At 33.9% G+C, this 14,421-nt stretch overlaps 1 long non-coding RNA gene across 1 annotated transcript; it reads left to right on the forward strand.

Moving 5' to 3' along the window:
- The first annotated feature begins 3,034 nt into the window (after positions 1–3,034).
- LOC133179498 (uncharacterized) lies at positions 3,035–13,443 on the forward strand. The gene is made up of 4 exons (XR_009720135.1): positions 3,035–3,133; positions 3,347–3,444; positions 11,300–11,372; positions 13,330–13,443. It is a non-coding gene; the product is annotated as an uncharacterized LOC133179498 (long non-coding RNA).
- Positions 13,444–14,421: the final 978 nt, after the last annotated feature.

Below are 14,421 nucleotides of genomic sequence, written 5' to 3' on the forward strand. Positions count from 1 at the left end.
TAGAAGCATCCTCAGGTAGTGTAGATTCAAGTTTGTACAAAACCATGACCCCCGGGCGGGGGGGGGGCACAATGGGGGATCAATATTTTACATAGGAATTTATAGAAAAAAAATCTTTAAAAACCTTTCTCTCAAGAACAACAAAGCCACAATTAGTCATATTGATATGGAATCATTCTCAGGTAGTGTAGATTAAATTTTGTACAAATCATGACCCCCAGGGGTAGGGTGGGGCCACAATGGGTGGATCAAAATTTTACATAGAAATATGTAGAAAAAAATCTTGAAAAATCTTCTTCTCAAGAACAACAAAGTCACAATTAGTCATATCGATGTGGATTCATCCTCAGGTAGTGAAGATTCAAGTTTGTATCAAATCATGACCCCTCGGGGTAGGGTGGGGCCACAAGGGGCGATCAAAGTTTTACATAGGAATATACAGAAAAAAAAAATTGAAAAATCTTCTTCTCAAGAACAGCAAAGCCTTGTTAAGTCATATTGATATGGAAGCATTCTCAGATAGTGTAGATTTAACTTTGTTCAAATCATGACCCCCAGGGTTAGGGTGGTGCCACAATTGAGGATCAAAGTTTTACATAGGAATACATAGGAAAAAACTTCAAAAATCTTCTTCTCAAGAACAGCAAAGTCATGTCTTGTCATACTGATATGGAAGCTTTCTCAGGTAGTGTAGATTCAAGTTTTTTCAAATCATGACCCCTGGGGGTAGGGTGGGACCACAATGGGGGATCATAGTTTTACATAAGAATATATAGGAAAAAACTTCAAAAATCTTCTTCTCAGGAGCAGCAAAGCCATGTTTTGTCATATTGATATGGAAGCTTTCTCAGGTAGTGTAGATTCAAGTTTTTTCAAATCATGACCCCTGGGGGTAGGGTGGGACCACAATGGGGGATCATAGTTTTACATAAGAATATATAGGAAAAAACTTCAAAAATCTTCTTCTCAGGAGCAGCAAAGCCATGTTTTGTCATATTGATATGGAAGCTTCCTCAGGTAGTGTAGATTCAAGTTTGTTCAAATCATGACCCCTGGGGGTAGGGTGGGGCCACAATGGGGGATCATAGTTTTCCATAGGAATATATAGGGAAAAAAACTTGAAAAATCTTCTTCTCAGGAATAGCAAAGCCATGTTTTGTCATATTGATATGGAAGCATCTTCATGTAGTGTAGATTCAAGTTTGTTCAAATCATAAACCCCAGGGGTAGGGTGGGGCCACAATGTGGGATCAAATTTTCACATAGGAATATATAGGAAAAAATCTTTTCATCAACAGAAAAGCCAAGTTTAGTCATATTGATATGGAAGCATCCTCAGGTAGTGTAGATTCAAGTTTGTTCAAATGATTGGGGGGGGGGGGGGTTAGGGAGGGTCCACAATGGGGGATCAAATTTTTAAAAAGGGAATATATAGGAAAAAAATCTTTAAAAATCTTCTGCTCAAGAACAGTAAAGCCATTTGTTATATTGATATGGAAGCATCCTCAGGTAGTTCAAAATCCAAGCCCCCTCCCCTTTAAACTTTTCAATACTGAAGTGATTTGTGCTTTTTCCTAGCCAATGTGCTCAGGTGAGCATTGTGGCCCATGGGCTTCTTGTTTTTGATACGATGTATTCATTAATCTAGATATGTATCGATATACAGGTAAACTTCGGTACCTCGAACACCGGTATGTCGAATACCACGGATATCTCGAAGTGAATCAACGGTCCCGGCCGTTTTTATTATATTTATGATTTTAAAAAACCCCGGTATCTCGAACACGGAAATCTCGAATACCTCGCTTATCTCGAAGTAGATTTACGGTCCCAAGTGCTATAAACACATGCGTTATCTCGAAGTCCAACAAATTCTCGCTCCGCTGAATTCACACCTTAGTACACAATAATCCCATTATGCTAATTTTACGGTCTGTTGAACGTTTCCATTAGGTCTAGCACAGGCTTCATGGGACCATTGCTGATAATCACACCTTATTAGTCCCAAGCTGTTGTTTTTGGTAGTTAAATTTAATTACGCAGGCCAGGTGATTTGGAGGTGTTAATAAAATGCACTCTCAGAGATACTATGACACGATAATGAAACAGCAGCTTGGGGACGATTTCTGTACTAGAAATTTAAATTATCGAAAATACACGCTTATACACATCATTACATATCAAAGTAAACACTGAACACATCAAAGTGATATTGAACTCAAGAAATTAAACAATTAAAGACATTATTTTGAGTATAAAAGTCAGTACCAAAAATCAAATCTTCAGTAAATATCATGTCCGATAAGGCAATCTAACGAAGGTCCCAGTAGCCAACCAGGGGATAGTTAGATTATCTGACCGTGGTGTAAAAAGAAAACTTAAAGTTCATACAATCGAAACAAAGTTTGCTTTTGTTTATTCATATTGGCAATTTCAGTAAATTATTGTAGAACGATAATTCCTGTTGTTACATTTAGGCATGTGGGTATATGTACATATCCTGTTAAAGTCTTTGTGTATCACATTATATCATGATATACTTCAGACAAATTAGTACACCCGTAGTTTTGAATACAATTCATACATTGATTTCATTTGCCACAATGGTCTCTTTAATATTGCAATAATGCATTTGGTCTTCCTAATGCATGTATAATGCAGGTACTGTATATACTCTATGTCCAGCTTATAGGTGAGTCATAAAAAGATTAGTATTTTGAAACCAGGTTAAAACATCAGAGCATTGATTTGAAATTGTCAATTGATTCTGGCAAAAAGTTGTACTGATTTATAAGCGGGTCAATAGCAAATCCCTCCAAAATAACCTCAAAAAATACAACTGACTTATAGGTGGACCACCTTATAGGCAAGTATATATACGGTATAGTTTTTGTTGAATTTTGCTAACAGCAAAACACTATGAATAATGAATTTTGGGAAAAAAAGATTATTAAGTTTAATGATGCATGTATGTAGTATAGAAATATTGTTCATATGCCTGTACATGGTACAAATATGCATTTTACAGAGTGTACATATGCCAGAATCATATGGACCGCAGACTGGCCCTGGTGATTCCGTTAAGAAAAAAGAGGAAAAATCAGTGCTTGTGCTCATTGGTCATTGGACAAAGGTAAATAGATTTATTTCATGAAACTAAACATGTAAATTACTAGGATATTAAAATATCACAATTAAAATACATGTACTGATTTATATATATATGGATATCAGTTGGTCTCCTTGATGGAGTTAAATGCATTTGTTATCCCTTTTAAGTGGATCATTTAAATATTATGCAGTTTATTTAGAAGCTCTTTATTATCTGCACTGTTCACTTTTACAGGGTGTATGCCAGAATTTTTTCAAGAACAGTCTGAATCTGACATGGAAAAAATTAAGAAAAACAGCCTTCCTGTTTATAAATCTACATTCTGACAAAGGGTAATTTTGTTTAGTTCAATTAGAAGTGCACATTTAAGTTCAGTTGCTTTCCTTAATGATATATTATAGCATTTTTATTCCCTTATGAACAATATATATACTTGTAAAGCATGTATCACAAAATCTTCTGCAAACAAAGTTTTGAGTGTATAGTGTTTGTTGTTTAACGTCCCTCTTGAGAATTTTCACTCATATGGAGACGCCACCACTTGTCGGTGGAGAGCTGCAAATTTTTGTCCTATACTCAGCACTTATGGCCATTGAGCATTGAGGGATCTTTATCGAGCCAGCACCTACTGTGACATGGGACCTCGGTTAATACCTCTGTCTCATCTGAAGAACGGGTCTCCATGTCCCACAGTGGGATTCAAACTCGCGATGTAAGAATCAGCTTCTTTCTCCGCGACTCTAGAGTAGATGCTCTAACCACTGCATCTGCTCTACTTTGGCAACTTTGGGTGTATATAAGCATAGGAATCATCATGTCCATCTGTCTGTTCATGTGTTTGGCCGCTTTTATGATTAGTTTTTTTGTTCCAATTCTGGCTGAGATAAATTGATTTAAGTCATCTAAATACAAACAAATTAAGGGAAAATACCATGGTATTGGAATGAACATTTTGGAATACTGTCTAATTGTTCCATTGTAGTTGGTTTCTTTAATGTTGAAATAATGCATCTGGTCTTCCTAATGCATGGCATACACTGTATGCATGTGTAATGTTAAAGTTGGCTGAATGTAAAACAGTTCTTGCATTATGACAAAGGTAAATAGATTTAGTTCATGTAACTAAACATGTAAATTATTAGGGTAATCAAAATCTCAAGTTTTGAATACTGATTTACATGTGGATCGAGAGTAGTTGGTCTCCTTAATGCAGTAATAATACATTTGGTCTCCCTTATGATACTGTATATTATATAAATTTAATGACTGACATGTACGAGGGTTGATCCAAAAGTTCATGGAATTTCTTCATATTTTATTTATTTATTAGTGAAAGTGGTTGAATACTGATTTACATGTGGATAGTAGTTGGTCTCCTTAATGCAGTAATAATACATTTGGTCTCCCTTATGCATACTGTATATTATATAAATTTAATGACTGACATGTACGAGGGTTGATCCAAAAGTTCGTGGAATTTCTTCTAGTGTTGTACCGATAATCAGAAAACATCGATTGTCGACAAAAAAATGCTACCAATTCCGATGATCGATTATAGTTTTTCATAATCGATCATCGGAAACATACTTCTAATACAATACATTCCGGAATTATCCATTTCTGGTTTAAAATTTATTTCTTCTTAACGGAAGAAAATGGCATCTGCATCTGATACTAGCCAACTAGCACGAAGCAGAGGTGATTAAGAACCGAAGATGCATATATAGGGCCTAAAAAAAATTATTTTTGTTTCCTGTAATAACCCGACCGACCCATTCAATTTACCCCCGGGTGAATTTTTTTTCTGCCAAATCTGTGTTTGCTCTTTGGTTTGATCAATCAGCTGATTCTTTTTATTCAAAAAATATTAATTGTGTCTTTTATTTGAGATATAAAATATGCAACTTAGTCAACATTTACCTTAAATATAGAGTGATCAATTCCCCCCACGACTTTTTGAAGTTCGTTTTCTGCCGCTAGGCAGCCATGTTGGGTGTCCACTGTAAATATTTTTAGGTCTAGAAAGTGTAAAAGAAGCAAAACAACAAAGAAAATAATATATTATGTATTTTATATATTCATGTTAAAGAAATAAATAAAATTATTGTAATAGTCTGCTTTTTGTATACAAAACTATGAAGAAATCCAATTATAATCGGTGAAATCTCATCAGAAGCAGTAACCGATTCCAACCGATGATCGATTATGAAAATTAACTGATGTCTCATCACTAATTTCTTCATATTTTTTTTTATTTATTAGTGAAAGCGGTTGAATACTGATTTACATGTGGAGAGTAGTTGGTCTCCTTAATGCAGTAATAATACATTTGGTCTCCCTTATGCATACTGTATATTATATAAATTTAATGACTGACATGTACGAGGGTTGATTCAAATGCTCATGGAATTTCTTCGTATTTTATTTTTTTATTAGTGAAAGTGGTTGAATACTGATTTACATATGGATAGTGGTTGGTCTCCTTAATGCAGTAATAATACATTTGGTCTCCCTTATGCATACTGTATATTATATAAATTTAATGACTGACATGTACGAGGATTGATCCGAAAGTTCATGGAATTTCTTCTTATTTTATTTATTTATTTGTGAAAGTGGTTGAAAATTACAAATAAGAATATAGACACTTGTTGAATTTTTTTGATAAAAAAATATTTTAAATTTTAATGATAGTAACTCTATGGCAGTTGCCATAGCAAAGGATGTTTTAAAATGCAGGGGAGACATTTACTTGTTCATTATCATTTTAATTCTTAATACGTGATATAAGAAAAAACCTGCGCCAAGTGGCAAATAAAATGAGAATTTTGTCATAATTACGATTGCTTGACCACTAATATACCTGTATGTGAGAGTTTTACTGATTTAACTTGATATTTAGATTATTAGTTGATGATTTCTTGTTCATCTTTTAATTGTTAGAGAACGTCACATTTCAGTCAAGTTATAAGTTTTGTTAAAATCTTAGGAACACTCTGACTTAAAGGGGTATACTACTGATACAGGCTGGAGAAAAATGCATTTAGCAACTGATTTTCCAGTGGCGTGAGAAATTTAAGAACAATAGAACTTCCATGGTGTGGCTGCTTTTGGAGGGTCTGTTTTTCTCGTAGACAAATTAAGCGTTGATGGATGTTGACCGCTGACGTACTGTGCTTGACTTTGCTACTGAATTGGAACATCATATGGAAAGATGGGGAGTATTTTTGAAATATGAATGTAATATAAAGATAAGTCGATTGGTGGATACCCAGGCTTTTCTTGAGAGAAAAAAGGAGAAAAAGGCAGAATATTCTGTAGAATTACTTAGTTGAATTGAACATGAGGGTGAGATGCTCCTATAACATGACATGACATACTTAACTTCACGTTACTTCGAAGTCTCCCCCGGATTTTACAACTATCAGTGTTCAGAAAGCTCATGTGACCTTATTGGTAATTGGAACTTAGTGAAATTTTCCAGTATTGTTGCATAATGACTCTATATTATAAATATGCCTATTGTTTGCTTTCATCAAATCACAATAAAATTTTAGAAATAATTAAATTCCATGAACTTTTGGATCAACCCTCGTGTTAGAAAAAAGATGGATCTAAGATTGAACAGGTTATAATTCACCTGAGTCATTTAAATTACAATGTACTTATTGCTATCTGTTCTTGTTCAGTCATCATGTGTCAAGTATTGTCTGTAAACTATTGAACATTTTCAGCTTCTTTTCTGGAACCAGTTTCAACTAATTTCTCGGTTGAAGTACTGTATAGGGGATTAATTTCAGGGGTTGTAATTTTCATGTTTTTCTCTCCTCTGACACGATCGCAGTTTGTTGAATTCGCGGAATTGGTATATAACTAAGGTTACATGTACCTCCCTTCAATGTCTATATCCATTTACCGGGTAATCCATAGCATAGCTAGAAGGCATTAATCAGCATTATGTATTCACTTCACGAACAACAGGGTAGATTTATATATACATCAGCAAGTTCGATAGTTATTTGAATGATTTTATAAAACCAAAATGTCGACAAAAACATGATAATGCAGGTAACAAATACACGTCGTAACATAGTTACGTACGGGTATTCAAAACCCATGACCCTAGTGTTTTGATTGATGAAACATGTAGCGTTGGCTATTAAAACAGTTTTTTTTTTTTTTTTTTACAAATACAGGTTATTATCTGCTGGGTGATCTAAATCAATGTTAAGCGTGATAATTAAAATAATTGAATGACAAGTATGATTCGTAATTACTAAAATGACCATGTACTGCACGTATATTTACTTATCGTAGTCTATTCTCAAATTTCCAAATATAACATGTAGGTTATTGAAAACTTATTCACTGTTTCTTGAATTCACGGATTTATTCACACCATGAATATAGCGAATATTAACACCGCGAGTTATTTTCCCCCTATACAGTATACAGACTTAATATAGAAATGATTTTATCGACTTTCTCAATCTATGATGAATTTAAAAATGTAAATATAAGCATTTAATTGTAAATATTTAACATTTAGCATCTCATAACCAGAGTTGGAAATTACTGACTGCCCGAGGCAGTCTGTTTTTCAGGTAGGCAGGGACAAACTTTAGATTAACCTCGGTGGTCGGGGTCATTTAAACAGGTAGTTCCTGTTTTCCTTTTTTTTTTTTCAGGGTATAGTAAGTCTATAGAAATTAAGTAAAATATAGTATATCAAAGGAACACTTCTAGTTAAAAATATGAGATGACCTATAGGACCAATATTGGTACAGTCTTTAGAAAAAGCTTACCGATATATGTTCCGGTCACTGACTTTAGGTCACGTGTGTAGTTTCTTGTTTCTCATGTATTGCTTTAGTTCTACATTAATGGTAATCTAACAACCAAGCTTTATGATAAACGTGATGACTTTAACTTTTCAATCATCAACTTCCCTTACTTATTCAGCAATAATTTAATTGTGTTTGTATTCTAGCCTCTGATTGGTTAATATCCAAAAAGGAACACAAATTATTTCTGTATAACCTGGTTTGGTATGGGGACACACCCCCCTGACAACCAGCTGAATCGTCTGTATCCATGCAATGCTCTCATTTCCAGTCCTCGGGATTCATGGAAAATTCCAGATTTAATAAATGTACCTTTAGCTTCAAACAATAACTCGGATCTTACCACATGCAAACAAAAAACATGGCTGCTAGGACTATGTATCAGTTTTTACCTCCCCTTGCTTCCCATCACTTCCGTTACTAGGGTTGTATTATTGAGCGGCAAATTTGAACTAATAAAAAGCAACGAAATTTTACACACACAGTTGTTTAATGATTTTAGAATTAAATTATAAGGAATGACTCTAATTCTTGGCCAAATTATTCGAGTATAACCTGGTTTGGGTCAGTTTACGCTGTTTTATAATCCGCTTCGCGGATTATAAAGCGTAAACTGACCCAAACCAGGTTATACTCGAATAATTTGGCCAAGAATTAGAGTCATTCCTAAAATATACCTTCATCACCTGCATACGGGGTTTATATCTCTCAGTTGATTCGATACACAAGAGCATCCTCTATGTATGAACAATTTTTAAAAGGAGGTAAGTTATTGACAAACAAATTGCTGAAACAAGAATATCAGCAGTCTTGTTTAAAGTCATCATTTTGTAAGTTCTATGGTCGATACAATGACCTTGTCAGCAAATACAATTTATCATTAAGTAAAATGCTGACTGACGTTTTTCATACTTATTGTTAGGCCATTATTTACACACTGAATTGTGTATGGAATTTTCTATTGTTTCCCAGTCGTGACAAGGAGCACACAGCGGGTGTGACTAGTCTGCAGGGGATGCTCACTCCTCCATGGCACCTGATCCCACCTCTGATGTTTTGGAGGTCCGTATTTGCTCTGCTCCTATTTTGTATTTTTTGATGGGCTTTTGAGCTTGAATACTGATTGTTATCTCGATATATTTCATTCTACTCAACTGTGTGTTCATGTGATCCTACCTCAGTATTTACAGAATGATACATCCTTTGTTTGAGGGTCATTCTTGATGTCTGACTGAGTAATGGCAATGGGACATAAAACCTTAACTGACCTTACCACATTCTTTTCTAATCTGAAAACCCTCATGCATTTTTAGCATAACATATCGCCAATGCACACATTTTTCCCGAGGAATGAACTGCATCTACTCTGCATAGAACAGTATCTCTCCCACTGGCACAACAGTACTATTACATGTCATTATGTTCTTGAAAGGCAAACACAGCAATTATTGCTCGGCATGATTTTTTTTCATGACACCTGGAGTATCGAGTAACACAAAGTGAATGATTCATGTCCTCGAACAAAGTGTGCTTACAATGAGGTTTAGTTCCGGTTGATTGCGTTTAGTTAAAGAGAATTTATGATCTGCATTTCCATAGATGTCTTTTATATCAACACCAAACATGCATTTAAGGAAGAAAATATATTAAGTAAAATGCAAAAGCCTGTATTAAAAAATCAAAGGACAAGTGCACTTAAGCAATGCTTAATGGGTCCTTTTTCAGTGCCATATTACTTTAGAATGTATTACCAAATTGTTCTCTTTTGGTAATAGTTAAACACAAGTGGACATTTCTAATTAAAATCACATTAAAACATCACCTAAATCAGCATGGATTTGAAACAAATGAAGTTTTTTAAATGTCTATAGATACCCCAAATCCGGAAAAGTCGTACCGAACCTATTTTGAGTTTCGTTTATTTAAATCAAGGGGAGGAGACATTTAAATCAGACACTTGAACAATCTGATGGTGGATCATTGACAGGCGCGTATGCCGAATGATACTTCTTGTGCTATTTTACCCGAGAAAAAAATCGAATGAAGTTGTATAGATACCTGTATCCATAGTGATCAAACTAAGAAATTTGCATGCTTGCATTTGAAATAATACAATAAGTATTAACATTAGTTCCTTTAAATTTTAAAATGAAAAAAAGTGTATTTAGGTGGCTTTCAATACCAGTACCATTGTCTTGCATGAATGTTAAAATGGTTGACACTTTTATTTATGATGACATTTTAACGACACTAAACTCTCCTAACCATCTCGTGTTCCTAAAACCAAATACATACAAACATCTCTATGCGGCTTGACTTCGATATAATGATACAGAACGTGGTTATGTTTTACAGTGAGCATCTTTGAGGAATGTTTACCGGGGTAGAACTCACGTGACTACCAGTATTTTAAATAATTTATTCCACGGGTGGGTTCAACATAGGTCATACAGGTAAATAGCTCTTGCTTGTTATAGGAAAAACATTGAACTTTTCATACATTTTTAATATTTTAAGTACAAGCCTAATCATGTACAAATTTCCTCCTTTCACACAAGTTTTATAAATGTATAATGCATTTTTTGTCAATCGCACAAGTTTGTACAGTGTTAGGCTGACAATAAACAAAAGCTTTGAAATGAATGACCGTCCTCGATTTACTATAGAAAATCACGAATGTCAGCTGACCCCTACCACATTGTATGGCTTTGCTCTTTGTATATTCAAAATTTGTTGAATCTTATGGTTTAGATATCAATTAATGATCTGAGATGGAAAATTATGCTTAATTTAATTTACCGGGGCCCATAAGTGCACTCGTTCTTTAGTGTTTATACAGGTAAAAAGTTTGAAAAAATAAAAATGTGCCAACAAATGGTTTCGAACCAGGACACTAAAAATGTTCATGGTGAGAGTCTGCGGTCTATTGTTCTTGGCTATGCTGACTATGAGGACATTTGTAATAAATATAAACCAGTATGATAGAAATAGGTTTTCACGTTTTTTGTAGGTTTTTTTCTATGAATTTCGACCCTAGGCACCTCTAAAAGAACCTTGTTTTAAATAATCATAATTTAGGGGCAGGCAAAGGGTGATTATATTGCATCTATCGGGTATAATTTTCTTATCAGAAAATTGTAGAGATATGCAAGGTTAATTAATGACAACATTTATTTTTCCTTTTTGCCTAATACTTTTATGATTTTCACTAATAAATTGATTATTGAAAAAAAGCCTTTAATATGACTGCTGATTTTATCTCCATCTGTTAATTTTCAACACCTTTTCTCATGATTATAGTAGATAGAGAACAGATTATGATTTCTAACATTTACTTTTACAGATCATTTTCTTGAGATAGGTGGAACCAACAGTCAAATACAGACACTTCTAAGAAAAGTAAAAATCTGGCTCAGGTAAAAAAAAAAAAAAAAAAAAAAATCATTTACAGTTTTAACAATTAGTAATTTTACCTTAATTAACTGGAAAAATCTTATTTGACGAAATACAGGTCAAGAATGAAGAGTTTAAAGCCTAGTAGGGATTTTGGTCAATCATTACAGGTAATCTGCAGTCCCTCTTGAGAATTTTACACTCATATGGAGACGCCACCACTTGCCAGTGGAAAGCTGCAAATTCTGTCCTATACTCTGCACTCATGGCCATTGAGCAGTGAGGGGTCTTTTTCATGCCAGCACCTACTGTGACATGGGACCTTGATTTATAAGGTCTCATCCGAAGGACTGGTCTCCATGTCCCACAGTGGGATTCAAACCTGCGACATAAGGATCAACTCCTTACTTCGCGACTCTAGAGCAGACGCTCTAACCATGGCGCCACGCTTGTGACTAGCTCAGTTTTAAAGAAATCATTCAAGATATTCTTTATCAAACTTAATATGCTGATACATATATAATTAGTAAGACCTATTCAACTATTTCAAAAACTTTTGACCTTTCCTGTGACCTTGACCTCACTTTCCTTCAATTTGCATTTTGCATGGTTTTAAAACCATTTAAAATATTGATATCTAAGGCTATGCATCTATACATAATTTGGTGAGAATTTATCATTTATATCCATTTTTTTTAGATCTCAATTTCAATTTTAAAGAAACTTTTCAAGATATTCTCATCAAACTTCATACACTAACACAAAATTTCATGTTGCATTACTATACACTCGGCGGGCATACATGTCCTATGGACATATTTCTAGTGTATTGCTATTTCTGTTGTTTGTTTACTTCCGGTCAGTAAGTGCCCCCTAGGGGCAAGCCCCAGTCCTGTTTTCTTTTCCAGGGTTGCAACAGCGCCCGCTAGAAAAACAAGTTGCACCATCCAATTAAATCGTATTTTGTGCTGCTTTATGCCAATGAAATTAAGGCTGGACAGCATATGTATTATATTCTGACCAATGGGGTTGCCGTATTTTCAAATAATTAGGATAGACTTACCACTTCAGCATTCCTTTCATCACTGAAGTGATATACATGGTCAAAAATTGACTAACTTTCATTTTTGTGTCAACTGCAGAGCAGAACGACACTTAGAGATCACTTTACCTGGTATCTGTCTGTCCGTCTGTCACACCTTATATCTCCAAAATTTTGAGAGGCAGGGTTTTGATAATTAGCATTTATATATGTTTTTGAGCTCATGATACTATACTTTAAAACTGTATGAAATTCAGTTACCACACAAACTTATATTTAAATACTATGAAAATACATTGGGATCAGTATTCCACAATGAATCGTGTTGACTGACAAAGTGACAATTAAGTAAAGACAGTCTGAAATTCCTTTCCTCCGAGGATTGTTGGAAGCACCTACATGTGTATTAATAAAATGATAAATAGTTATTCCTCATAATTTTAATTAAATTATTCATTTGAGGACTGGGGAACCATATTTTCTCTGATTGCCAGATTCTATCCCAGTCTTTTAAATACTTTTGGGTCCTTTTTTTCCTTGCAGGCAAATGCTTGAACCTCCATGCTAATATTAAATTAATAGCTGACCACTCTTAGATTTATTTACCTCTTTAATGACGATACCTAGCAGGTGACATATACATTCCTTGAAACACTCTAGTTCCTATTTGATTTTCACTAATGTAAAGATTATTGAAAAAAGACTAAGGTGCTCTATAGTGATCAGTCTATTCATTCATCTGTCTGTCAAATACACATATCCCTTATGCTTGTTCAGAATACAGGTGACTCTAAATACTTCAAACTTTATATTTTTTAATTAGATACATGTAGCTGCTTTGGAACATCTGAAAGGTCTATTACATTATCACAAGTTTTACTAGTTTTCTTCATGTAAGTTGAATATATTTTAAACTTTTAAATTTTTATTTTTTCCAGGTAAGAAAGAAATTCAGGAGTTCTTAAATTGCCCTTGGAGTTCTTGGATTGCATCAAACTGCTAAAAGACCTCAACAAAAACAGCGTCTTGAAAATAAAAATGAAAATATTCAGTGAAAAAGAAAATGATAAAAGAGCAACTAAAAATCTTCAAGCCTTTGAGTTGAAATCTGGAAGTCAATCTGTGGACTTTACTAGTAAGTCATAATTACTAAGTCATCATTTGTGTATAATAAATACACTAAACTGTAAACACTTGTTAAAATGTGTATAATTTTTAGATATAATTTTTATCTCATAGACTTCAATAGTTTCATGTAATTTAAGTAATAATGAAAATTTCCTGTTGTCTAGCTAGATTAGAAACTATTATTGTCCAATTTTGGATATTGTGAAATAATTCATCTAGTATGCATACATGTGTGTACACTTACGTGTAAATTAATTGTTATAGCAAATTCAATCGATCATTAAGTTGAATGTTGACTAATGTTTTTCATCAAAATTGTTTACACTGAATTGTTTGTGGATTTTTCCATTTGCCCAATCATGTCAAGGAGCACATGGCAGGAAATGCTTTCTCCTCCATTGCACATGGTGTTTTTAGAGTCTGTTTGCTCTGCTCTAATTATGTATTGTTTCAATGGACTTTAAAGCTTGATCACTGTTGGTAATCTTCATATTTCATATACTATTAGAGTACTTGAAGAAAACTGTAAAGATTTAACATACAGTATAATGCATGTATATTGCACTTTAAGTACAGTGTATGTGGTTAAGAAATGTTAAATCGTCTCATAGTGCATTGAATTTGTTGAAAATTAGAAAATGTGTTGAAATTTTTTTTGAAATAATGTTAGATTGCAGATTTTTTTAAATCATGCAAGTAAGAAATTGCTAAATATTTTTTAGATTTTCTGGACAGTCTAGATGAGTTCTCACTATATACCTAGCATTGTCATCCCAGTTAAAATTTAAGGAGCAAGGTTCATTCCTAAGCTCTACCTGGACAAACTTGCATGGATTAAAGCACATTAACAGATTTACTTCAGATGCTTGATCTGATCTACATTTTCCTCATGTGTTTTTTTT

Source organism: Saccostrea echinata, unplaced genomic scaffold (assembly GCF_033153115.1).
Source record: "Saccostrea echinata isolate AGI-Se365-2 ecotype Australia unplaced genomic scaffold, CSIRO_AGI_Sech_v1 ptg000004l, whole genome shotgun sequence".
NCBI classification, from domain to species: domain Eukaryota; kingdom Metazoa; phylum Mollusca; class Bivalvia; order Ostreida; family Ostreidae; genus Saccostrea; species Saccostrea echinata.